We start from the raw sequence: 25678 nt of genomic DNA, 5'->3' as shown, positions 1-25678 counted from the left end.
AATGTAAGGAGTGAAACATGAAGCAAAGCAAATTTTGTGCTGAACCCAGTAAAATTTGCGTTGAATTTAGTGCAGACAAAAAAATCTTCACGCGTATTTTATAATTTTTTCTTGAATTGTTTACCTCTGGACCCCCGGTTCCCCTCGCCCCATGAACATTTCTGCATATACCACTGAGGACCTAACAATGCTTTTTCTACTAGCGAGGTAGTTTATTGACGATTTTATGATCAAACACGTGGGATATTTTTTTGAGCACTTCTCTAGGTATCAACGAAATTTCGCTAAAATCGTAATGCCTTTTTTCTGTTACCGTGATTTTTCAAATATTCGTACTTGTTTTCAGGAGCTCAAACTTCGGGTGCTTTTCAAGAGATTCCAAAGCAACGGTTCGCCGCGCAAAAAAGTATCCCCCTTTTGACTACGTAGAGATGCTCCGATATTGAGGAGTTCTTTTCCAAATCAACAAAGGTAAGATTCACTTCTCTTATTAAAGTTATTTTGTCCATTATGGTGACTGATATGTAACGCCTCCGTCCCACAATATGCATCTCTTGAGTTCAAATACAGAGTACCATGTTACAACGAACAAGAGGAAAATGGTAAACTTGATTTTTCAATTGCGATACTGTTTAAATATTCGGAAACCGTAGAATAACATGAACTTGTGCGGATGACTGTTGAAACGCACATGCTCATTCTTCCCGTAACTTTTCGCGATCACCTGATTTTGGTATCTTTGCTGGTTGTGAGACAGTTTTTCATGGAAGTTGATACCAGTGAACGCGCAAAAAAAGGAATCAAGCACTGACAATGAGTCCTCTACTTTTACAAGCTCTGTCATGTCATGCCAATAAATGCATCACCTGATGCATTCCGTTATAGCAACGGCCTTCACCGAAAACCGCTGAGGCCGGAGGCCATTGCGCTCGGACTCAACTTGCGAATGTGTCTCACGGACAATTCAAACAAAAGACCTTGCTGAATGATGATTTTTTTTTTATCACGCTTAAAGGTATAACAGGAATTCCTTCCGGCTGAGGACATGTAAAAATTGGTCCCACGGAATTATTAGCGAATCCCTAATGTTCCTTTCCACTTTTTTATGAGGACTTTTTTTGCGTAGTTTTAGTTTGATTTGTTTTTTTTAAAGATTTGAAGATGATGAAGTTCCTCTACAGTTATTATCAGACTTGCCTTTAGGATGCAGTTTCGAACGTGATTTGAATGTTTTGAGCGATTGCGGATTTCCGCATTTTCTCCGGTTTGCCAAATTCTTCTCTCTCTTTTTACAATCAATCGATTTCGTAAAAAGCAATGATCAGTTTGTTGCTCTTTCACGAGGTTTGAATAAATTAATCGATTTGATGAACTCGGCATTTCCTTGAACAAGCATTACCACAAGTTCCCGTATTCGGTTGAATTCTGCAGTCCTGATGAGCAAATCAGTTGCGGTGCGATTGCGCGTGCTGCATACATGCTCGCAACGATATCGAATATTTGGAAGCATTGCAAATCATTCAAGTTTTTTTTCATCAAAATTGAGTTTCTCAGAAAGGGAGAGGAACTGCAAACCTTCCGTAAGTCTTTTTGGTGCAAATAATCAAATGAAATATACTAACGCACACAATTTAAAGCGAATTATGGCACTATAACTGCAGCATAAAACTATCACAAGTGCGTCATGCCACATGTAGTAGAAATACCAACTTGTTACAATTATGTCTTACTGAATAAGCTAACGCAAAAAGCTAATGTAGAAAATGCTGAGGAAAAATGTTTGATAAAAGATAATGGAAGATAACGAACTTCGGTACAAATTGAACATCGAACTTTTTTGGCTCAGTTGACCGAAGTTTTCATAGAACTTAAGTTTTGTTTTTGCGACTGAAAACGTCGATTACCTGAACCGAAGAGGTTCTATGTTCAATTTTAACCGAATTTTGGTATATTTTCAGACACTTCTTTCCTCAGTGCAGCTGTCCTAAATGTTTCGCTACTCTTCTCATACCGTCTTTTTGTCACTCCTATATTAAGAGTTTCAAAATATAGACGGGAAAAAAACTTGTCTTATTCTTGATAATCTCTCATGGCCTTTCCGAGATTCTACGATTTTTTTTTCCTTATCACAACAGAAATACGTCGTGGAAATTATTCGGTCATTAGAAGTTAGCAATCCAAAACAATAAAAGGGACTTGTTTGACATTAGTCCTGGCCTAAAAAAAATTAATGTCAAAAATCAATACAGTAATAAAACCAAAGTACACATACTTAATAGCGCATTCAAAAACACGCCATGCATGTGCAGTTCAAACTCTAAAGACGTTAAAAATGTTGTATCAACATTTTTTATTTACCTATTGCTTATTATTTGTGTTATTGCCTCCTCAAGTCAAACATTTTCAAGCTGCTATTGATCTAAAGAAAACTGATACAACTCTGTCATTAAAGCAATTTTTAGCAAATGTTACAGAATGACGATTTTATTCACGCGCACGGTTGCAATTCAAAAATTACAACGTATTTTAATTTGTTTTTTTCTTCAGTAAAACAAATTATAAAAATAGCAAAGAAATAATATGAAGTGACCCATTAGTTAAAGTCTGTAGAGATAAATAGAAATTACAACAAACCCAACTGCACTATATGTAATCGCAATCTCGGATATCCCATTGCTAAGGTTTTTCCAAAATTTTAGTATCCGCGATTCTGTGTTGCAAACACGCCGCTGTAAAAGTGACATATTTAACTGAAATTTGAACACGTTTATGACTACCGAAGTATACAGTCAGTGATGATACCAGATATTTTCAATTGAAACCCATGTATAAATTTTTCTGAAATAGACTTTTCTCTGAATGAGAGAACAACTTTTTATTGTCGAGGTAATTTAATAATACCTTGTGTCGCAATTGAAGTTCCTTGATGAAGTATAAACCATATTTTTTACGTAAAAACGGAAAGTTGGATGACGCAATGCTAAGGTAGGAGAAGAGATTGAAGAAACGTAAATAAAAAATGCACAAATATTGATTCGAATCATTTTTATTGATTATTGCACGTCCCTACGTTGAAGACTTGGTACAGGAATTGTATCATTGGCTGAGTCTGGGCTCCCGTGGGATTTTGGTTTTCAAACACCAAAACTTGGGACTTGGTGATTTTATGGGGATCACTTTCCAAATCTCCTCCTAAATTAGCAACCACCGGAAACGTCTCAATTTCCGGGTGCAGATGAACCCTCTGTTGTGGCTCATTTTTTTCCTCGAGGGTAGCTGGTCGATACCTCGATCCAACCACTTTGATCCCTTCATGAAGTGCCGAGAACACATTTTCAGCCATTGATTTAAAATGGTCAGCGCCTGAATCGGTCGCAATGAAATCAATGGGAACTTCAGCATTTCTTTCCTTGTCAGCCATGGTTTGACAAACATCATCATCCACTGATGCAGTGCTTTGCGCAGATTTAGTTGAGGGTTGTCGCGAGAACTTTCGCTCCTGAGTCAGCGAGGGCGAGACTGGTGCACTTTGAACGAATTGACCCGCATCCATGGGGGCTTTGTCCCCCAAAGTTTTCTGAGTGACAGAAGCTGAGAATGGCAGGCTTTGAATGAAAACACCCGACTCGCCAAAAGTTTGAAATTCTTCACCCTCTCTCACATCAGAGGGCATGGGTAGTGATGTTGTTCCTTGACTCTTAGATTGTCCCTCACTCGTAGTGTCATTGACCCCTATCGTCAAATTTTTAAGTCCTTTTGAGGGATTTCGAACTAAGTTCACTATTTCAGGCTGAGAGGTCGTTGACTGTAAATCTGCGTCGTAAAATTTACGTTGAGAAACTCCTTGTGCGATGGCAGTCGAATATGGCAAATTTTGTACGTTAATGGGTGCGAATCCAGAGGTAAGGGCGTCAGCACCGGAGGCCCCAATAATTCGTATGGGGCTCGAACTTGGGGCATTTTCTATGATGCAAGATTCCTCTAGAGTTTTAGCGGTTTGATGTGAGTTTAAGGGGGCAAAAGGCATATTTTGAACATTGCGAGGAAAGAACGGCATGTTGTGGACTATGATTGGTGCGTAAGGTGTATTCTGAATGGAGCGAGGGGAGTAGGGCAAGTTTTGGTAATAAGTTGGGGTCTTCTCCCCGGTTGTACTTTCTAAAACATTTTTTGTTGCAACGGGCTCTAAAGGCATTATTTTCGAGGGTGCGTTAGCTTTTTGGGGTACCATGGGGTGGCATATGAGATGTTTGCTTTAATCCTTGGGGTCTCCTCAGACGATACGCTTACAGCAGAATTCAGCACAAGCTGATTGTTTGAGGAATCATTCTTAGCTTTTGAACTTATCGTATGGCTGCAGCGCGATTTTTCCGGCAAAGTCGTGTTCAGTTTTTCCTCTGTGTTTTCCTGCAAGGCTTCATTTCCGGTGACTCGTGAAGCAGAGGTCGGCTCACATTTAGGAACCGCATCTTCCTCAAGAAAAGCGCCAAATTCCCTCGGTTTGAAATCGTCCAATTTTCCCCATCGCAGATTTGAGGCTGACAGTCGCCTCCTCGCGTTACGAAAGATTTCAGACATGTTCATGTTTTTCAAATTAATACCGCCCAGCAGAGATCTGACATTATCCGGAAGATATGTCTTAACATCGAGTGGTGTTAGAGTTACATCAAGACTGGTCGATTTGTTTTGACTGGCAATCAGTTCGTCCGTTACACTAGCGGAAAACTGAGGCGCTGACCTACTCAAATTTGAGGTGGCGTGATCAGTCTTGGAATTTCTGTTTGTGTTTTGAGTGGAATCACTGTCTTCACTATCGGCAGTTTCTTGTTTTGATTCCGCGGCTGAATGCAAGTCATGTGTTCCTCTACTGATCTTGCGAGATTTTGCATGCTTTTCCCGTTTCTGTGATAGAACTTTCAAAAGTATTTGAAACCTCAGAGCTCAGAGGCTGAGGGTTTACAGCAGTGAGGAATGCGCGGGTGTTCGAGGAAGTCACTTCACCAGTTTTCAGGTCGGGCTCTTTGTCAAGATCAAGCAACATATAAGAAGGCTCACTGCTAAAAATTCCTGAGTACGAGTTCTTATCATAGATGCTTTCAATTACATCTTGATCTGCGGATTCTGGTGCGATAGATACAAGATTCAATTGAAGAGAGATCCCTTCTCCGCTAGAAATACAGTGTCCGGACATCTCAGCAGAATTTAAGCTTCGCCGAAAAGAATCAGGGTCGGGGCGTGGCTTGAAATATTCCGAGGTTTTTTCGTTCGATGATTTAGATTTGCTTTCATCAAACCTGAGATTACTCCGTGGAATTTTTCTAAAAATTTCATCAGACACCTCAACCTCACCGCTAGTCTTTGGAGAAGGTGAGGAAGTTATATCTAAATTTTCCGGAGTATGTTTCTGCGATGTTAAAATCGGATTCATCTCATACCCAATTTGGGTTTCAGCCGAATTTTCCAAATTATTTGCTGATGTTGTTTCAACAATATCTGGTTCTTTTGGCGCAATATCCGCTTCGATGAAAGTGTCAGACAAATTCGTTGATTCAGTAGTGCTTACATCGTCAAGTCTTTCCTGTGGCATCAAGTATGCATCTTCGTTATGAAAATAATCGAAAGTGTGATCGAAGCAGGCTGCACTGTAATAACTTGTGTCGTGGAAAATCGCTTTTCCTTCGTTGGAGTCTCTAAAATACTCCGGACTACTGTTTTGGGTAAATTTTGGGCTGGAGAATTTGAAAAATCCGCTGACATGTGTTCACCCAACTTTACCGGGGGTGATTTAATTCTACCATCGTCGAATTGAAAGCCCTCTTTGCATGGCTGCTCAAAATTAAAGAAATAAGTTTTATCTAAGGAGGAAGGCACGTTTCCTTCATAATTTGTGCCAAAATCAGGGGCCATCGCAAAATTATGAGGGCCATCCATTTCCTTAACGTAACTTAAGTCAGCAGGAGGCGTTGGCTCAATTTCCGCTTTTAAATAAAAATCTTGGCTTTCGACTTCATTAACAGTTTGCAAAGTTTTATGGTTTGACTCCAAAGAATCACCCGAATATATCGAAGGATTGTTCCAATCGTCATCAAGACATCCAAAACTGCGATCGTCCGATTCTTGAAAATTCAGGGTTAATTCAGGCAGCATTAACGTCTGACTTTTTAAAGGCCCTTCATCAAATTTCGATGCAAATTTAGAGAGAGGTACGTATGGGAAGTCAGAATTTGATGTCGCGTTTCTCCGAACATCGCTCGATAGGCTTCCTGTGTTTGTGGAAATTTGATTGATGTCAGTGTATATTGGAGATATGGAGCTCAGAAATGCTGTTTTGGTGGTAAAATCACGTAAGGATTTTACTCGCCTGTCGAGAGATTTCAGCGGTTTTGGCCGCCATATTTCACAGCTCTCGAAATTTTCAGGAACATCGGCTGGATCCAGAGCTAGATCAAAAATTTCACCCTCTAAAATAGTCATGAAATTGCCGTCGATTTCCTTCATTCGACGTCGGGTAGTGGGTTTTTGATGACTGCCCAGAAAAATTACTTTCTTCCGAGAATTCGTTTGTGTGAAGCAGTTGTTTCCGATTTTCATTAGCTGTTGAGCTGTCAGAGTCTGGTGTTCTGAAAATGTATTTCTCAATATAATCATCAGATTTTGGAGAATAGTATACAGGAGTCTCCATCTTTTCAGGAGAATCATATACACTTTTAGTAAGTGGCCTCCAATTCATCAAATCCTCCACAGGATGACGCAGTTCTCTCTGCATTTTTGAGGAGAATTCTAAAGTTTCGGTGGAATCTTTTGCATTATTCACACCGTTTCTTAAAATTGTTTGATCCAAGAGATCTCGGAGATTAATTGAGTCATCGTCCCGTTTTTCATAGGTCACGGTTGAATTTTTCAGGTTTCCGGCAGTTTTGTCACCATCATCGAAAATAATGCTACTTTTATTGGAGTTGATTAAAAAAGAGAGGTTCGAGCGATTGGTTGGCACGTTCCACACTCCTATTACAGGTGTAGACTTGATGCGAATGGTCGGGATATCTTCATCTGGATCGGTAACCGTCGTTACTCCCGCAAGACGAACATTTCCTGTCGAGTTGAAAGGAATTTTCACTGAATACCGCAAAGTGAGAAGTATCGAGACGACAAAAATCGCGCACCAAATCAAGATGATAATCTTATTCACGGTTGATTTTAAAGTCATCGATTTGCTGACGTAGAATGAGAGTTCTTTCAACTTGTGAACGACATCAAGTTTTTGAGCCATTTCAAATTTTGTTGTCGTGTATGGAGCACATCTCTAGGTGAAAATTCACAACTATCAGCTTTGCATATTCTTATCCCTCGGTAGTTACAAGTTTTGAATGCGCACAATTTTACGCGGACTAGTCACCTGTAAAAATAAAATAATTAAGGAATGAAAATCATAGAGAGTAAACGTCATAAATAGCTACGGTGATAAAGGAAAATTTAACGACCTATGATCATGATGATCTTACAATGGTTTATTTTAAATACACTGAAAAATAAACTAAGTTTGGAATCTGATAAGTCAATAGTACTTTTTTCATTCGCGTAAAATTCAAATAAAATTCATGACAAAACCTTCTGTTCACAGGGCTCCTGCAGTTTCTTTGTTACACTTACAGAATTTTTCTGTTGTGAGAACATAACTTAGGTCGTGGGAACAGAGTACTCAGTTCCCACAACCGAAGTTCTGTTCTCACAACAGAAAATTCTGTAAGTGTAACAAATAAACTGCAGAGCCCTGTGACAGAAGGTTTTGTCGTCAGCACTATTATTTTTTTCTGTGTAGATTAGTTAAGACAATGTGAATCCATTTCTGATTGGTCAACCGATTTTAGGCCTCCACAGTGGTCATAAACGGGAATAAAGATTACATTTTCATCAATTGCAAAGATTATAATCTATAATGGACCGAGGAATTACGGGTTCGACAAGGAACAAACAGAATGAGAGGAGGAACGGAGTAGGAACTGAGCCGATCAAAGATTACGAAAAACTATCAATTTTTTAATCTTTATTCCGTTTGTGACTCCATGAGGAGGGTTGTCTTAACTCTCAGTATAAAGGGCCTCTAGATTAGATGATCGCGCAACCGAAAGTGAAATTCCGCACACGCTGCTCGTGTGAACAAAGCCTAAGAGAGCGTTAAAGAGCCTCACATTTTAATAAACGAACCGAAAGTATACACGCACTTACATACACACATTGACTGTTACACTTGTCAAATGTAAGTTCGGGAGTGCAAAGTTACAAGGTATACTTATGTTAGTGACTGAGTAACGTCATGCTACATTGACATGAATGACATCTCCAATAAAGCTGTTAATGGAAGCTTTGACTTGTGCCAACACGTGCGCCGAGTTATCGGCAGTCGGCATATGGTCGTTCATTGATAACACGCCTCCGCGAATTGCACCGCAAACGAAAGTACATCATATGGCTCGTGGGTTCGTGATAAGAGACACTCATTGTTTACTCTCGATGTTATGAATGAGCGATCTCATTTCCGATGAAACCCATTCATGAAATTTAAAAAGTCCGAGGCTAGTCGAAGCCACTTGTTGGAACCTTGAATAGCATCTAATGCTAATCGCGTGCCGGTAATTGGAGGGCAATCGCGGATCGAAACTACTTGCGTCCGACAACGGTAATCATATTAAAGTCGTCTGTGCCGTGTAGTGTGGGAGAAACGATCTCAACGACTTCGCTTTATTTATTTTTTTTATTTTTTTGGGGGGGGGGGGGGGGTAAATATGTCATCTTCACAGACGTGCGAACTTTTGTTCATCTGGAGATGAATTTAGTACACAATCATTGAATCGCCATAACGCAACGCGATGTTGTAATTTAATAGGGGGATGAAATGGTGCTGGGTCCATACCATTTTGCGTGGAAAACAAAGTCAAAAAGCACCAAAAAACTCAATTGCAGTCGAAAAATATTGCTTTTTTTACTCTAATTGAAATTTTCGGTCTTTTTGGCTCAGTTTTCCCCCGAAGTTTTATGGACCCAGCACAATTTTACCACCTTGTTACATGAAGTTCGGGTCATTTTTAAATGTTTGTTCTCGTTTTCACTCGTTAAGTAATTTATCACACCACAAATCAGTCAAAAAATGAATTTAAGTCTCTGGTGAATGAATGAGGTGAGTAACTTTATTTTGATGAAAATATTGACATTAAGGTGTTTTTGAGCAAAATTTTTACAACGCAAACTTCTAGGAAAAATTGACCTCGAGACTTTTACTTTAGCGTCGCGTTGTAACGCATTTTTACGCTCTGTATAAATAAATAGAATTATTCATTTATTTACTTACTTTAAATGTGTTATTGTTGAAATCATAAAATTAAGTTTTATACACCTCTTTCATGCAACGGAGGCTACGTAAAATCATATCAGAATCATTGAAGAAAGCTAACCTTTTTTTAAAACATACCCTCGAGAGAATAAGCTCTTTGAAAGTTTTAAATACACTACCTTACTTGGAACTCTGCAAAGTTCAAAGTTCTGGAACTTTTCCTTCGGAAGCTGAGGTTCCTTTTCACAGATCTGGTCACAATAAGGAAAGCAACAAAACCTTCTAGCATTTCCACAACAGTGAAAAAGAATTTTACCCATTTTTCGCTAACTCAAGATTTTAACGCAGATTAGAATTGTTGGATGGGGCAAAACGCGTGACGCAACTATTTCAATTGCCAAGAAGGTAAAATTGCATATGCACGAAAATGAAGGAGAACTTGAACTTTTTTCGGTTGACTCAGAGACTTTAACGCATGAGTAGAAAAGTTGGATGGGGCGGAACATGTGATGACAACTATTTCGTCGCTCTCCTGACATAAAGGCGTAACTTCAATGCTTGCGCGGGCTCATCTCAATGTGTAGTTACGCCCCTTTTTTCAGCCAAGTGACGATTTGACTTCCAAGAAGATAAAATTGCTAATCCACAAAACGAAGAGAAAGATCCCAACTATTTGATTTGTCAAACCCAACTTTTTGTTCGTGTACTACTATACTTCTTCTTTTTCTCTACCTAATATTCTATTGACATTTCGATGCATCTTTTATGGACGTTGATACCTCGGTAAAAATAATGTAAAAATTAAAAAAAAAAAAAAAAAAAAAAACTTTTAAATTAAGTAAAGTAAATGAAAACACCGCTTTTGAAGCAGTAAAAATGAAAATAACAGTATGTAACTCAGTTTGAAATGAAGTTTCTCATTTCTGCCGTACAATGCAGAAACGCCGTGAACGCCATTTTAAATTTTTGGAAACATTGTATCATAGCAGAAAAACTTGTGCACCATGAGACAATATATTTTTACAGAATTTTTTCTCACATACTATCAAAAACTTAACCTGAAAATTTGAGGTGCATGGGTAAAATTGTTTATATTTTATAAAGTGCTAAGTTCCAAAAAACGAGGGGAAATCTTGATGGATTTACGGCATTCTTGCTTAGCACGGCAGAATTGTATTTTCACCGACTGCAAGCATGTACTAACAAATGCAGCTGACCAATTCCTGTGCGGTGCTGAAAATGCATACTGTTTAAGTTGAAGCTTCATTGGGCTACTCTAATGACGAGTCCACATTTTGTTCCATTGGACTCACTGTGCGACGGTTCATGATTTCCGGTAACAAGCACACCAGATGGATCATATCTGGTCACATCAAAAAGATTTTAATCCAATCCGACGGATGGGAATAATCCTGTTGCGATTTAAGTGCATAGCAAATCAAGCCCATATAAAAGGGAGTTTTTCGGAATTTGCTAATTGACAGAATGCGCTCATAAGAAATTCATCATCCTCTTATTGAAATCAGCTTGCGGACCGCAATTTCACGGAAAAGCCGCTCCGGCAAAATCAAAACAAGAGATTCCGTTCCACAGAAATCGGACAATTTAAACTCACGTTCAGCACACGAATTCGAAAATTATTATAAAACGAGACCTCCTCATATTGAGCCACGTTGTCACTTCGCGATGGTAATCTTGATTTTTGAATTTCTGCACGTCGTGCATGTAGTTTTGCTAATTATCCAGCTCTCAATATTCAGAAGAAGGCATTATCTTCTTTGGCTGTCAGTTGTGCAAAAGTTTTTTTTCGGGATGGGGCCGTATTCAATCAGATCGAGAGAAAAGAACCGTTGATCTCAGAATACTCATAGTGAATGCCATATTGCCAGATCTTATCAATTTTTCTAGTCGTAGTTACAATGCTACTGTATTTATTTATGAGGTACGGAAAACTTCAATCCGAGTAACATTCTTATAGTAGTGTTCTTTAGGATACAAGCGTTGCTCCGTGAACCGAAAAAATTACTGTCACAAAATATGTAACATTGCAAATACGATTAGAAAAGTAAGGAGGACCTAGACTTTATGATCATTGTATAAGAGCAACGATTTTGCCTCTCCGTGCAGCGTTAAAACTTATATTAATAAACTTCATATAGGAGTGTAACGCAATAACAACGCAACGTCTTCAGTAAGCAAGTCCTAGTAGCAAAACGAAGTGTGTCCAGGCGAACTGCTGAACGTGCTATCCGAATTTGCTCCTTACATTTGAAGAGATAACTATTCAAACTCGGCCGTCATGAAGTTGCATACTTACAATTTTGAAGGCGCTCGTTACACACGCATCGAAAAGTTCCTTTTTTTTAACAGATAGATGATCCCCCCTTAGATGCCCAGCGTTACATAGCACCGTAAATTCATGCATATCGCATTACCGTAAGATGTAATCAGGAAATTGGAGCTTTGACGCAACTATACTTCGCTGCTCATATAGTCATTAGCTCCTTAGATGTTGAAGGGAAATTAATATGTTCTCAAATTTAATAATTTTCTCTATGACAAACTATATAGGACCAAATTTTGCAGATATATTAACGTGGTTCGTCGGTAAAATTTAACCGCTTTCCTTGTAGTGCCCTCTTTTCTGACCTCGTCATAAATGCAGCCACTAGGCAAGGAGCTATTGACCATTGCGCTGAAGAAAAAGTGAAGTTTCGTCCAAGAAAAAATATTCTTGAAATTACCTACATGGATTACCGACCTTTGGATTTTCTCTCCAAACAAGAATGTAACATAGCTTAAACCGAGCAAACTTTTGTGTGACACAGGAGACTTAAATTTTAATTAAAGATTTATGTTTCTTCATGTACGCGCTTTTCTGCTCGATTTGAGAGGAAATCTTCATGACGGCAACCTCAAGAATATTTCCATTTAAATCATGATGTCTAGTTTTTTAAAAACCGGGAATACCCGGAATTCAACAGGGAATAAAAATTCACCGGGAAAATCAGGAAATCTGTTCCAGATACATCTCTTCTCCAACCACCCAGGGATCATTTCGTTTTCAACGGCAGTCTAATCTGGTCTAATCTTGGATGTAAAATTAGTTACATTCATATCCGAAACTCTGGAAAATCATATTCTTTTCCCCAAGAAAATCACGGGAAAATGGGAGAAAACTTCGGTTTTTCATCAGGGAATAAGCTCCTGAAAATGAGGGAAAAATCAGGGAATGAGCTTTTGCCAAGAAAACTACACGCCATGATTTAAATCGAGTCACTTTGTTCCCCAGTGAGCATTTTTATACTCGTGTGCGGAGTCCCTTAGAAAATATGCGGTCTCTCCTTGGCAACAGCGCTTTCCTTTCCAATGCACGGAGCACCTAAATCACTTTTACATGCTTAATTGATTGAGCACTGTATATGCATTGCGTATCGGACAAGCTGCTGTCCCCTCCCACGATTTAAGCGAATACCAATATTTATACGAAAGTTGCGAGCCGGGGCAGTTATTCGGATACTCGGCGGTCGAGTCGCGAGGCCCGGTGCAGAAACATAGCCGAGCGAATTCAAGTGGTTCACCTTTTGCACGTTCGATCGCCCGGGTCCGTTTTGTCGTAAATCAGCGGGCAATGATACCTCATCACCGACGACTGTCAACTATTTCTCCCTTTAAAGTTCAACCGAGCTTCATAAATATACGATTACTGTTGATAAAGCTACGCTTTAGCTTGCCAGTACTGTGCCCAATGTTGCCGCATCGGCTCTGTATTTACATTTTTTCTTTTTCAGAAATATTTAAGGGAATTTAGTTCTGGCCGGGGACAAAGATAGATCCTCCATTGGCCTCTTTGCGACAGGTGGAAACTTTTACTTTTGGGGGTTCAACACTACTTTATGGACAATGGAGATGTTGCATGTGTGAGGAATTTGCGATTTGACTGTTGATTCTTATGTAAAAGTTAGTGAGAAACACCACACACAGTTGGTGCCACTGGTTTTCTCTGAAATCAACTCCCAAGCTCAAAAAAAGCTCTCAAGTTGAGGCTAAAATGGAAGGGATATCCCACCCTACCCTGAGAGTCCACCTCTACATCAAGACAAACTATCCATGCAAAAATAGGGAGCAAATACATTAGCAGGATTGCCGTGTTTTCAGTTTTAGAATCCCCAAATGAAGCGGCAGCTTTGTCAATGTATTTGCTCCCTATCTTTGCATGGAGAGTTTGTCTTGATGTAGACGTGGACTCTCAGGGTAGGGTGGGATATTTGGGATATCCCCTTCCATTTTGGCCTCAACTTGAGAGCTTTTTTTGAGCTTGGGAGTTGATTTCAGAGAAAACCAGTGGCACCATCGTGTTTCTCGCGAACTTTTACCTAAGAATCAATGGTCAAATCGCAAATCCTTCACTCATGCAACACCTCCATTATAAGGGAGCAACAACAGTCATTACCCTGATTGTGGCTGTTGACCTTCTCACTAGGTCGATGATGAGCCTCGGGTGACGTCACGAGTTGGAAAAGGGCTCCCAAGATCTTTTTTCGGCGGAACCACCCCTCGCAGATCTCGAAGCTCACTCCCCTTGAATAGGAATTCTCACAAAACATCAATTTGAGTAAATGAAATAAACCTCTGCCCATTGTCTCCAGTGGTTTTTGCCCCTGGTGATTAGAGATTACTTCCACTCGAGAAGTCCTTATTAGCTAAATTAAATGCGTTTAAGATTTCAGTCGCTAATTTTGAGATTATTAAACCTGTCAATAATAATACTGGCCTCCTAAGTCACCAGGGAGCTAAAACCAAACTTTTCTCGTGACAAAAAGAAATCTGCGGTGAACATCTACTCATTTATGTAACTGAAACATGTTTACATTTTTTCCGTATGCCCACTCATTAGACGCATGCGAGCAAAAAATGTTAATGCTTTATGAGATGCCTATTTTTGATGTTTACTTTTTGAAGATTCCATTGTAGAGAGAACAGTTTCAAGTAGTCGCATTAAATCAACAGTCAAATAACTGAGCAAAACGAGTTGAAAGGGGGAAAAATGAATATTAAAAGGAGACTAAAAATAAGAAAATCGCCGGATGTTCCGATCGCTAAACAAGCTAAATGTAGCTTGGTTTTTCTGTCTGTAAAACAATAGAATCGAGTAAATAATTAAGCCGCAAATGGTCCAGACGGATATATTACACGGATGCTCGCTAACACGAACGGTACTTGCACTTCCATCGAGGCAAGTTCACGGAACAATCGAACGGGAGATGTGCGATGGAGTTATTTTTAGTGATAGAGGTATTAATAGCTCATTGATAACCGAAATTAATCGACGCTCGTCAAAACGCGAATTTCGGCGAAATGAAAGGACCGCCAATTGAGAACCTGCTCTGTGACGCAAAGCGGAGATCGCGGGACAATGAGATGCTTGAATTCGATTAAAGTTCACACCATTGTCATTTTTCGCGAGGAGGCTTGTCCCGTAGGTTGCATACCACGACGGCGTCGATGCCGACCATCGCGAAGAGAACGACTACTCGTAGGTAACGAGATTGGAGTCGGATTGGCTCGTGAGACTGGCTAAGTTTATTTTACCACTGTTGGTATTATTTTAATGCGTGATACTTTTAAGCGCTCAGCCGATAGGCAGCGCTTTTTGATTTCGACTTGCCTCTAGAATACTAGTATACTAGTGCTAATTCGTTTAAATGGCGCACCAGCTCATCGATGTGTAGGCTTTTTGGGGGGGGGGGGGGGTCCAGTTTTAAAATAAATAAAGCTGTGATAACCGTATTTTATGCTCTTAACGTAATGCGCGGGTAGTTACGATCGTTTGTCTATAAGAAATTTCCTTAGCGGTAGAGTAATTCTTATCGAAATTGATCGTTGAAAATAAAAGAAGCCTAAAGAAAACGCGCCTGATGAGCTCAACGGTGGCTATCATTTTCGGGAAACGAAAAAACGCGTTTACGGTTTCCTTGGTAACCTTTGTTTGCTATCAGCTGATGTTTTATCTCCATTTCCCAGCCAAGTCGACGGAGTTTATACTCCCTTTCTTCACTAAATACATTTACTAACACCTGAGCGCTTTTCTAATACGACAGTATTAGAACTTACCCGCTTGTTTTAGATTAGATACCGGCATGAATGTTTAATTTATGCTGTGTTGGGGTTTGAGTTGCTTTTTACAAAAAAAAAAAACTCCTCTGGACTCTTGATTTTTAAAACGACGTAACTCGAGCAATCTTGAGCAATTTCTTAAAAGACTCGTATACCATATTGAGGGTTTTATGGGCTCCTACAAACAACAGAATATCTTTTAAGCCAATATGCCAAAACAGGGGTATGAAGTTGCATTTTAGTCTAAATGAATTGATCCCCATGTATGTAATACTGAACTCTCAAAACAATTTTAATTGTTTTTAAATGTTAAACTTCAAAGCACCATAAATCTGATTTGATTTGACATTTCTGGGCGGTCTCAGTGCAAAAATACCGTCAAAAACTCCCCTGAGCAGAAGTGTCAGTGTACAATTTTTGAGTTCTTCGGCATTAAGGTCCCTCATAACGCATCCTCACTCAATCTCCCCCTCTTTTTCTTGAAGGTCAACCATCAAAATTAGGCTCCAAACTAATGCGTAAACTAAAAACTGCCCATCATATTTCTCCCACGTGACTGCGTATAATTACATTTACGCCCCTAAGTCAGCACATGAGATTTTCCATCGAACCACTCCGATGAACTGAACTTTTCGATTTGCTCAGGTACATTCAAAGGATAGCCTCGCATTTCCCTTTACGGAACCGACCTCGTCCGTCGAACAGATTGCACTCAGTTCCTAAAACTGCTATACAAAAGTTCGGGGCAAATGCGTCAGCGTAAAAGAATTTTTCAAGATTGCAGAATTTTCTTACGAAGAATTTAGCCTCCCTACTATGGAATTTCAAGAGCTCGACGTACCGCATCTGCCACACGCTGCAGGACTTTTACGTTACCGTCTAATTTTATGCACGAGCTCCACTTAGCCGGTAATGAAGTGGTATTGTTGTCTTGATCTACGTCATACGCCAGCGGGGAGCGCCAAATCGTCGCTCCGTCGAGTCAAAAGGGCGTAACTCCATCTCCACATGAGCCAAGAAGCGTGTGGTACCAAACTGACGATTGGACGAAAATAAAACAGAGTTACGTCCTTTTGTCGTGAAGCTCCAAATGCGGAGAAAACCGGGGCGCGAAGATGGTAAGCAGGACACCGCTTACGTCACGATCCAAGACTACGACTTACAACCACAAAGAAAATCCTTTTTCGAGCGTCCGAAAATTGCTATTTTTAATTGGCACCATTGTTGGTTGCTATAAATACTTGATAACATTCGAAGTGATATTCGCAGCTCAGTTTGGGTGATGCTGGAGAAGTTTCGCGCGAGGAACATTGACCCTGTGAATCCGCGTGTTCTAGTCGGCAGGAGTAAACGTGGAATATCCTTGAGGCGTTTGAAATGTGTGTTCAATGGGGACTAGAGTCCCTTTACACTGAGAGTTAGGACAATGTGAATCCATTTCTCATCGGCTCTCGTATTTTTGGCCACCACAGTGTCACAAACGGGGAAAAAAGATTACATTTTCACCAATTGCAGAGCTTATAATCTGGAATGGACCAGAAATTACGGGTTCGGCGAGGAACGAACGGAATGAGAGAAGGAACGGAGAAAGAAATTTGAGGAACGGGCCCGATCATAGATTACGAAAAAACTATATCAATGTGTGTAATCTTCATTCCCGTTTGTGACTCCAGGAGGGGCGGTTGTCTTAACTCAGTATAAAGAGACTCTAATGGGGACCACCGGGTAGATTCGGAGAGTCAAAGAACCGCAGCACGTTATAGTTTCCCGCAAAAAACAACTAAAATATAAAGAGCAACACAAAAATGAAATGCGGCGTGGAGCGGTGACTTTACCTAACCGTCAGTTAGCCTTCAATTTGCAGAGTAGGCAGCCCCAGCTCCCACGTGGTCGAATAGTGGTATCATCGTATCACGCTCAGATTTCACGATTGTTTCACGAGAGAGAAAGTAGGAATAATTCACCAAACGTGGCGGTAAACGGTGACCCTACCCCGTATTTTTACTTCATGCGGGGTATGTTGGTGCTGATCACTTTGAAATCGCTGTCGGAAAGTTAGATCCCAAAATTGCTGCATTTGTGCACCGAGGTATCTGTATGATTAAGAAACAATCAATACATAATCTTACTAATACATTAAGGCATATAAAAACTGACTTACGTAAAAAGAGTTTTTTTGTGTAAACTGGACGGGACCTCTAATTTTCCACCGGTTGAGCCTGAGCTCTTCATGCGAGTAGTAATTTTTACTCAGAATAAGTTTCGCAGAAATTCCAGTGCGTTTGTTCGTTACTCTTTTTTTATCGATAATTTGCCTTCAATAAAAAAACTCATGTTATCAATGTTTCACCGTGTTTTCACTCCCATAATCTATTAATATGGATATACTTGAACTTGATCAAGCTTGATGACAGACGAATACAAGCTCATGCAGCCGATCGGTGGGCCTCACAAGTAGCGTTTCGGAGTTGTAATTCGAAGCATTGTAATTTTTAAAAAATGGATTTTTTGGAAGAGTATCTGTGATTCTTTAACTCAGCCACCCCCAAAAAACCCTCACTGGAAAAAAAAAAAAACACATTAGATCTAGAGTCCAGACTCTTAATAACATCGAAAAGATAAAATACTCTTGATTCAATCAGATTTAAACTTAAATCAAGAACCAAGCCTCTTAATTTGAGCGGATTTCCTTTTGATTTAAGCTTCAATCTGATTGAATCAAGAGTCCTTTTTCTTGTCAAGGTTTTCAAGAGTCTGGACTCTAGATCCAATGTGTTTTTTTTTCAGTGCTAAAAAATTATTCTGCACGGTTTAAACCATAAATCTGATTTAATAACTCTCAAATCTGGCTGTTGCCACGTCTCGATTTTCTCAAATTTCAGATCAAATCCCTGATAGATTACCAATACACGATTCTTTGACTAGCGCAACGGATCGGACTCATTTCCAATGTGCCTAACCCGAGGATCCTGACCAAAAAAGAAAAACTATGAGCGAAAATCAGCTCACACGACTTGTTAAGACCGAGCACCGCCGCTGACCTACTTGCCGTCATTTACAATCAGTCAAATCAGTCTTCGCCAACCCTCCTCATGACGCATCTCCGCCCCTTTCTCCCCCGCGATCGTGGATTTGTGCCGCGTTAAGCAAAAAAGGAACCAAGCCACATCAGCTATCGCCAAATTCAACTGAGCAATTTAATTTTTTATAAGAGAACGTTGATGCGGATCGCTTTGAAAATGTCAAGGAATTTGCTTCTTATCATGCAGAAAATTCACTGAAATTTGTACAAAAATCCGCACAACCGTTTTCATGTTAAAAATTAATTTGCCCAGATAAATATGGCAATAACTGATGCGGCTTGGTTCCTTTCTGCTAAACGCGGTGCATGTCATCTAGCATCAAAGCGATGCGTTCCTCCTTGGTGCGTGCCGGTGCATACATCAAACCCTTGGTCGTCACACCAGCACCGGAGACTCATAGTTCGGCCTCCTCACAATTTGAGACAACATCGATGGCTCTTAGGTACGAAACCGCATATCTATATTGCGGTGTTCCAAATTTGCCGCACCTTTTTAATTTTTTTTCCAGAGGAACAGGTCAACTTTATAGCCTTACATTTTTACAGAACATTCTGCACACGGATAAGAAAAATCAAGGAAGTTTCAAGAAATTAAGTTGACTAGTTTCAAATGAAAAAACGAAGTATGACAACAGAAGAAAATGAAAGTAGAGACTCGACCATTTAATGCCAAAAGGTTATATCGTATACATTAGATATTATTAGCTTTTATATCGAACATTTTTCATGCGATCTGGCAACTACGCTATGTGGAGAGTCCCTTCACATCAGTTGTCGCTGCAGCATCTTTCTTGAGAGTTTTCTTAACATTCTGCATAGGTAAGATGTAAAGCTCGGCTGACACGTGCCTAGTCGTAAAGACTTAAGCCTATGACTGCTATTCTAGTCCAGGTAGCGGTTCTTTAAAGTATTCGGGACGAAGGTGCGCTCTTGAGTTCGCTTATGAAAAAAAAGTTCAGTTATTCGTATTCTTGTTTGAAACATACAGAACATCACCTCCTGTTGAGGCATGAAATTGTGAACAACGCTAATCTGAAGAGAACCAAGTTATATGCATAAACAGGAACATATGGATCGAAAGGAGGGAGGAAAGGAACCAACCCACATTTTAAAAAAAATTGAAGTAAAATTTTTTTGAGTTCCACTAGTCGTCTATTTTCTCCTGCCAAGATCTGGAGGTCGAAAATAAGACATTTTTTTTGTGAAAAGAGGGGTTAAAGTTTATTTTCTACATTGAGCCTTGTGAAGGAATAAAATTTCAAAATTATTCTTAGTTTTAACTTAATATGGATTAGTTCCTTTCTGATGAACTCGGTCCATGTAAGATTGAAATTTCCACTATCCGTAAGAGTCAATGTAAAGCACAAAACCAAGTTCTCAAGTTTCACCTCTTGATTCACTTGAGTCTTGAATTTTTCCTGCATCCTCATTTTTTCCAGGGGCATTTTTAGACTCTGATTCTTCTTCCAAGATCTGGAGGTCGAAGTTAGTTTGTGAAAAGAGGGGTGAAAGTTTATTTTCTATATTGAGCCTTATGCAAGAATAGAACTTCAAACCTCTTTTTCTTAGTTTCAACTTAATATGAGTTGGTTCCTTTCTGACCAATTCGGTTCATGTAAATTTGAAGTTTCTAGTATCCGTAAGGCTCAACGTAAAGCACAAAACTAAATTCTCAAGCTTCACCTCTCGATTCACTCTAGTCTTGAATTTTTCCTGCATTCTCATTTTTTCCAGAGGTATTTTTAGATTCAGATTTAGTATCGAATTCAACCTTGAACTATAATTGGATACTCAAACTGCAATATAATTAATCAGAAATGATGAGAGCCAGCCTGTCTCTCGTTTGAGAAGGATCTTTAAAATAATCTGTGGTGTTTTCTCTTCGAAAAATTCGAGGCGGATGGATAGAAAAAAGAGAATCGTTGATTTTGCTGCCCTATTACTGATGCCCGCTGCAGAAATATTTTAAATCTGCCAAAAGTTTTTGCAGGACTAATTGCATAATGAGTTAGTATATTTATGTTACGCCCCGTTGGCAAAATTACCCAGTCCTCGGATTGAACTAATTTTTTGCCTTGCCCGCGGGCTACCCATCCCAGTTGCTGGTCTGCGAACTGACCATGTTTCTTGCGGCTTGCGGGACAAGGCGCATCAGTGCAGTTAGTTTTTTAAAAAATTGCTGTATTCACGAACTCAACTAAAACTATAGTTTGAACGTATATTCTGTGAAAAATTCACAACTAAAATCCAACTTTAAAGCATCAAAAAGTGAGTTTAAACTTCCTTCCCGCCATGAGGCTTCATGTAGTTTTGAAACTTTAAACACGTACTTCTTTAAAATGCAAAAACTGCACTTCTGAGTCTTTCCTCCAAGCCCCTCAATTACATCTATTCAAGTTTCAAAGAAAAATCGTCTGATGAAACTAAAAAATTTTGCTGTCGGTGAAGTTCGCATGAAGCGTCAAGCACTATCTGCCGTGCTAAGGAAAAACGTCGTATGAACCTTCGTCAGTTGCAAAATTTCCTTTGATCAAATACAAATTATCAGGAAAACTTGTGAATATTTCCTGTTCAATTTTTCAGATAATTTTCTTTGTGATTAGATCTGTATGTTCTGAAAATTTCAAGAGAAAATATTCATAGCTCCTCTCAAAAATAAATATTTTATTGGAGAATATTTGAGAACCCGCGAATGTTCATACGGCGTTATCCTTAGCACGGCAGTGTAGATTGTCAATCAAAAATACTAAGGTCACAGAGGTCATCCGCCTCTCTACCACATCTCCTCCAAGATCTTCTTTTGCCACGCCCCTAGCTTGCTAGGACTGCCTTTTCGGGCACGGAGCATGAAACTGACGTAGACAAACTGGGAGAAAATGCGCACTGCAAACATTTCTGGGAATTCGATTGTCTCTTTGAAAGTATTGTCGAAGATTTAGCAATCTACAGATGCCATTTTGTAATCTGTAGAGAGATGGAATGCAGGGAGAAACTGGTAAGAAGATGATTCTTGAAAGCATTAGATGATAGCACGAACGAGCCAAGTCCAAAAGTTTTTAAACTCGCAAAATCGAGTTTGTTGACGTTTGAGGCAAATATGGCTCAATCTTGAATAATATTTATCTACTCATAAAGCGTAGTAAACTTGATGTTTGATTTTCGTAGTATTTCTCACCAATCGCACTGTTATAAATCAACTATCCTCCGTGAACTCTCAAGCGTGAAATATAATTTTTTTACACTACGCTCAGGGCCGGATTAAGGGGGTGGCCACATGGGCCGCGGCCCATGGCGGCAAATCTGTAGGAGGCGGCAAATTTTGCAATCTTTTTAAATGTAGGTATAAAAAAAATTCGGATTTAGAAAAAAAAAATTATAAACGAGAAAAGGCGACAAAATCTCTAATTTTCTGAGAGTATAGTAATTTCTACTTTTGTCGTCTTTCAGTGATATAAGAGGCATCACCTTTACTTAGTCGAGTTAAGAGAGAAACCAAACACGCAATTTGGCCTGGAACGGCGCGCGACTTACCTAGAGAGAAATGATGACGAGGACTTGAGATGAAAATGAGAAGCCCCCGGCGCGGCGATCGGCATTTAACATGTATTAGCGCCTACAAGACTGCACGAATACTTCACGCGTTGCATCAAACACAGTGCGGTTATTGCGGACAGCGTGAAACGGATAGCGTCTACAAGAATGCATGATAACCTCCCGCATTGCGGCAAACACAGTGCGATCAGCATGAGACGCATAGCGCCTACAAGACTGTCGGAATACTTCACGCATTGCGTCAAACACAGTGCTGTCTGCGAGGCGCGGCGGCGGAAGTTAAAATCATTAATCCACATTTATGTTTGTTCTTTCATAATTTTTTCGTTCATTTCTTATGAATGGAAGGCCTTGTACACACAGAGATAGGTTTACGAAACTTAACTTTCGCGCAAAGTTCCGTGAACTTTTGCTAGTAGTGTTGACAGGGCTTTCCCAAAAAATGTGTTCAACACCAGTAAACGCGTCTTATGCACTCCTCCCCCGCTGGTACGTTCATTTGATGGTTTTCATTGATGTTTCAAAACGAATGAGAAGGGGGCGGCAAAATACTAGCGACCCATGGGCGGCAAGTAGGTAAATTTGGCCCTGACTACGCTACAACAGCCAGGCAATTTTTAGAACTTAACGCACTAACACACCGTCGCTAATTGTTGGGAAAGGCCAATCATTTGTTCATGTGAATTATTTTCCACTTGAAATATCGAGAACACAAGTCTTATTGGCTCTTACCTTCTCTGGAAAATGCATCATGTGAAATAGTTATAGAGAATTCGCAGGTATCTCACATTTTGTGAATTTTATCTTTAAAATGAAAATGCTGGGAAAACTGAGTACGAGGATATCCTTGGTTTCGAAATAGAACAATTATTGGAGAAAATATGACGAAATAACCTAATCTGCTAAAATACATGTATTTAAATATGGAAAATGGCGGCAGATGACGTCACAAGGGGGCACATTTTCTCTTTTTTTACTCTATTTACCTACAATTTCCCATTACAGATAAAAAGTATGAAAAATACTACGAACTCAGCTCATTACGCACTCTCAGATGAAGCAATACAATTTTCTGTGCAAATTCTCCATTGCACAACTTGGAAAACGTAATCTGTCGTGTTCTCGGAAAATTTCTCGGATATAAAGTACCGGAATTTCCACGGTGCATCGATGACGACCCCAGCCCACCGTGCGCCAAGGGACGAAGCGCGGGGAGGGGGAGGGGGCGGTGGAGGGCCACGAAGGGAGGGAGCTCCGCGCTCGAGATAAACACATGACGTAATCTCGATGAGGCGCTGCAGGGACCGGCAACCCGCAACGCACTGCCGGCCGCCGCACAATGGACCGAGTCGATTTGAAAGGTCGGACATGAAATTCTCGACAAAAACTGCGACTTTCGATGTTTATTTCGTCACATTTTAAAGTTCAAGGGGTGCTGCTTGAAAATAACTCCACGAGGAAACCAATGAAACCACTGATGGAGCCTCAATATTTTGTATAAACGGAGTTATAAGTGTTTAAAGTTTCCAAATTTTGTCCAACCCCTCACTGGAAAAAAAACACATTGGATCTAGAGTCCAGACTCTTAAAAACACCGACAAGAAAAAATATTCTTGATTCAATCGGGCTTTTGCTTAAATCAAGAACCAAGCCTCTTAATTTGAGCGGATTTCCTTTTGATTTAAGCTTAAATCTGATTGAATCAAGAGTATTTTTTCTTGTCAATGTTTTCAAGAGTCTGGACTCTAGATCGAATGTGTTTTTTTTTCTTTTTTTTCCAGTGCTCCCTCCTTTTGACTCAATCCACTGTGCGCCGGACCTGGCCGTGGCGTGGGCGTGGGGCAGTGGTTCCGATGAATCTATCGATCCGCCATTTAAACCTATGGGAAAGTATCGATTATCGGGGTAGATCATGAAAATCGATTTTGTACCATAACTTTAGATGGGAATATATCGATAGCGGGACCACTCGGCAGCAGTGGGCGCGCCGCGCTAGACCAGATGGCGGCATCGCGCGGCCCGAGCGAGCGGCGAGCGTCGTGGCGGTGATATGAGGCTCAGTGTTCGTCTACTGGCCGTCATGAGCGTTTCGAAGCTGAAATCCCAGTGACGTTATCTGCCACCCCTCGCGCTCCAGTGATGTGCACCTCGTCTCAGACCCCCGGTGCCCCCCGGAAAATGTGATTTTCCCAACCGACGGAGCCTTGTCCGTGCATATCGTACAACTCCACTTCGAATAGATTTGTGCTGCTTTTCTGACTGTTGTCAAAAACAAAAACAAGAAGATAGTAAAAGTAAACCAATTTGACAATAAGAACGATTCTTACATTATTTTAGTCAATTGCCGGACAACCCTTGAACGCTGCGGGAAGTTTTTAAAAAAATTAAGACTTGGCATTTTTGATCAAAATCGCTGAGGTAGCTTGCCGGATGAACCTTTGAGCTCAATTAATACATTTTTGATAAAATTTGAAGCTTGACGTTTTGGTCAGAAATTTACAGAAAATTTCTGAAGCTTTCATTAAAGCAGGAACTATTAGGATTTACTTCTAAAGTATATACTTCTAAAGTATAATACCGCACATAGTTCTCCAACTGTGTGAGGCCTTAAGTGATAACTCAAAATTATTAAACGCGATATTTTTAGTTGCATAGGAGTAATCTCACCGCTACATGCTAACAGTTAAAATTTTTGAAATTTTACATTCTGGACTGAAATTTCTTGCAACTTTGAGTAACCCATCTTTAAATACATAAAAAAATATGTAACTGAATAGCCTTAAACCAGCACATTCGAATTAATTTTTAAGAAAAATACTCGTTACCCGAAGTTCTTCGGTTGCAAAATAATTTTTTATCGTTACCTGCAAACTGTAATTTTTTTCTTTTTTTTTCAAAAAGCTTGATACTTATAAGGCTACCTCCAGACTCTGAAAACAGTTTTAAAAAAGGTTGAAATTTGATATCTATAGCGAATCGCTGGGGAAGAGAACCCTTAGCTAAAAGTTCATTGGCTGTATTGTAACTGTTCCATCGCTATCTGCAAACTGTAAGAAAGAAAGTTTCAAAAAAGGTCAAGTTTGGTAGCGTTTCTTGCAGACTCTGAAGACAGTTTACAAAAAGGTTGAGACTTGGAGGTATCCTGCGAATTGGTGCAAGCTCCGCTGCCTCGCGACAATAATTGATCACCACGGTTATTTCATCCCTACCTGCGAACTGTAAAAAAGAAAGTTTCAAAAAAGGTTGAGTTCGGTAGCGTTTCCTGCAGACTCTGAAGACATTTTCAAAAAAGGTTGAGATTGGTAGCGTTTCTTGCAGACTCTGAAGACAATTTTTTTTTTTTTAAAAAAAAAAGGTTCAGACTTGGCAGTATCCCGCGAACTGGCGCAACCTTGTGACACTTGATCACCACAATTATTTCATCACCACCTACAAACTGTCAAAAAGAAAGTTTCAAAAAAGGTTGAGTTCGGTAGTGTTTCTTGCAGACTCTGAAGACATTTTCAAAAAAGGTTGAGATTGGTAGCGTTTCTCGCAGACTCTGAAGACAGTTCTAAAAAAAGGTTGAGACTTGGCAGTCTCCGGTGAATTGGTGCAAG

The 25678-nt window shown here is 39.8% G+C and overlaps 1 protein-coding gene across 1 annotated transcript in view; it reads left to right on the top strand.

Annotated features, from left to right (window-relative positions):
• Positions 1-346: 346 nt before the first annotated feature.
• The window catches only part of ITP (ion transport peptide), a 160184-nt gene continuing 134852 nt past the window's right edge, over positions 347-25678 (top strand). The window contains exon 1 of the mRNA XM_072303125.1: positions 347-471. The gene's annotated coding sequence lies outside the window, so the exon portion shown is untranslated. The remainder of the gene's footprint in view (positions 472-25678) is intronic.

The sequence above is a fragment of the Bemisia tabaci genome, chromosome 8, assembly GCF_918797505.1.
Source record: "Bemisia tabaci chromosome 8, PGI_BMITA_v3".
Classification (NCBI taxonomy): domain Eukaryota; kingdom Metazoa; phylum Arthropoda; class Insecta; order Hemiptera; family Aleyrodidae; genus Bemisia; species Bemisia tabaci.
The sequence above is the reverse complement of the archived record's forward strand: the minus strand, read 5'-3'. Positions and strand labels throughout refer to the sequence as shown.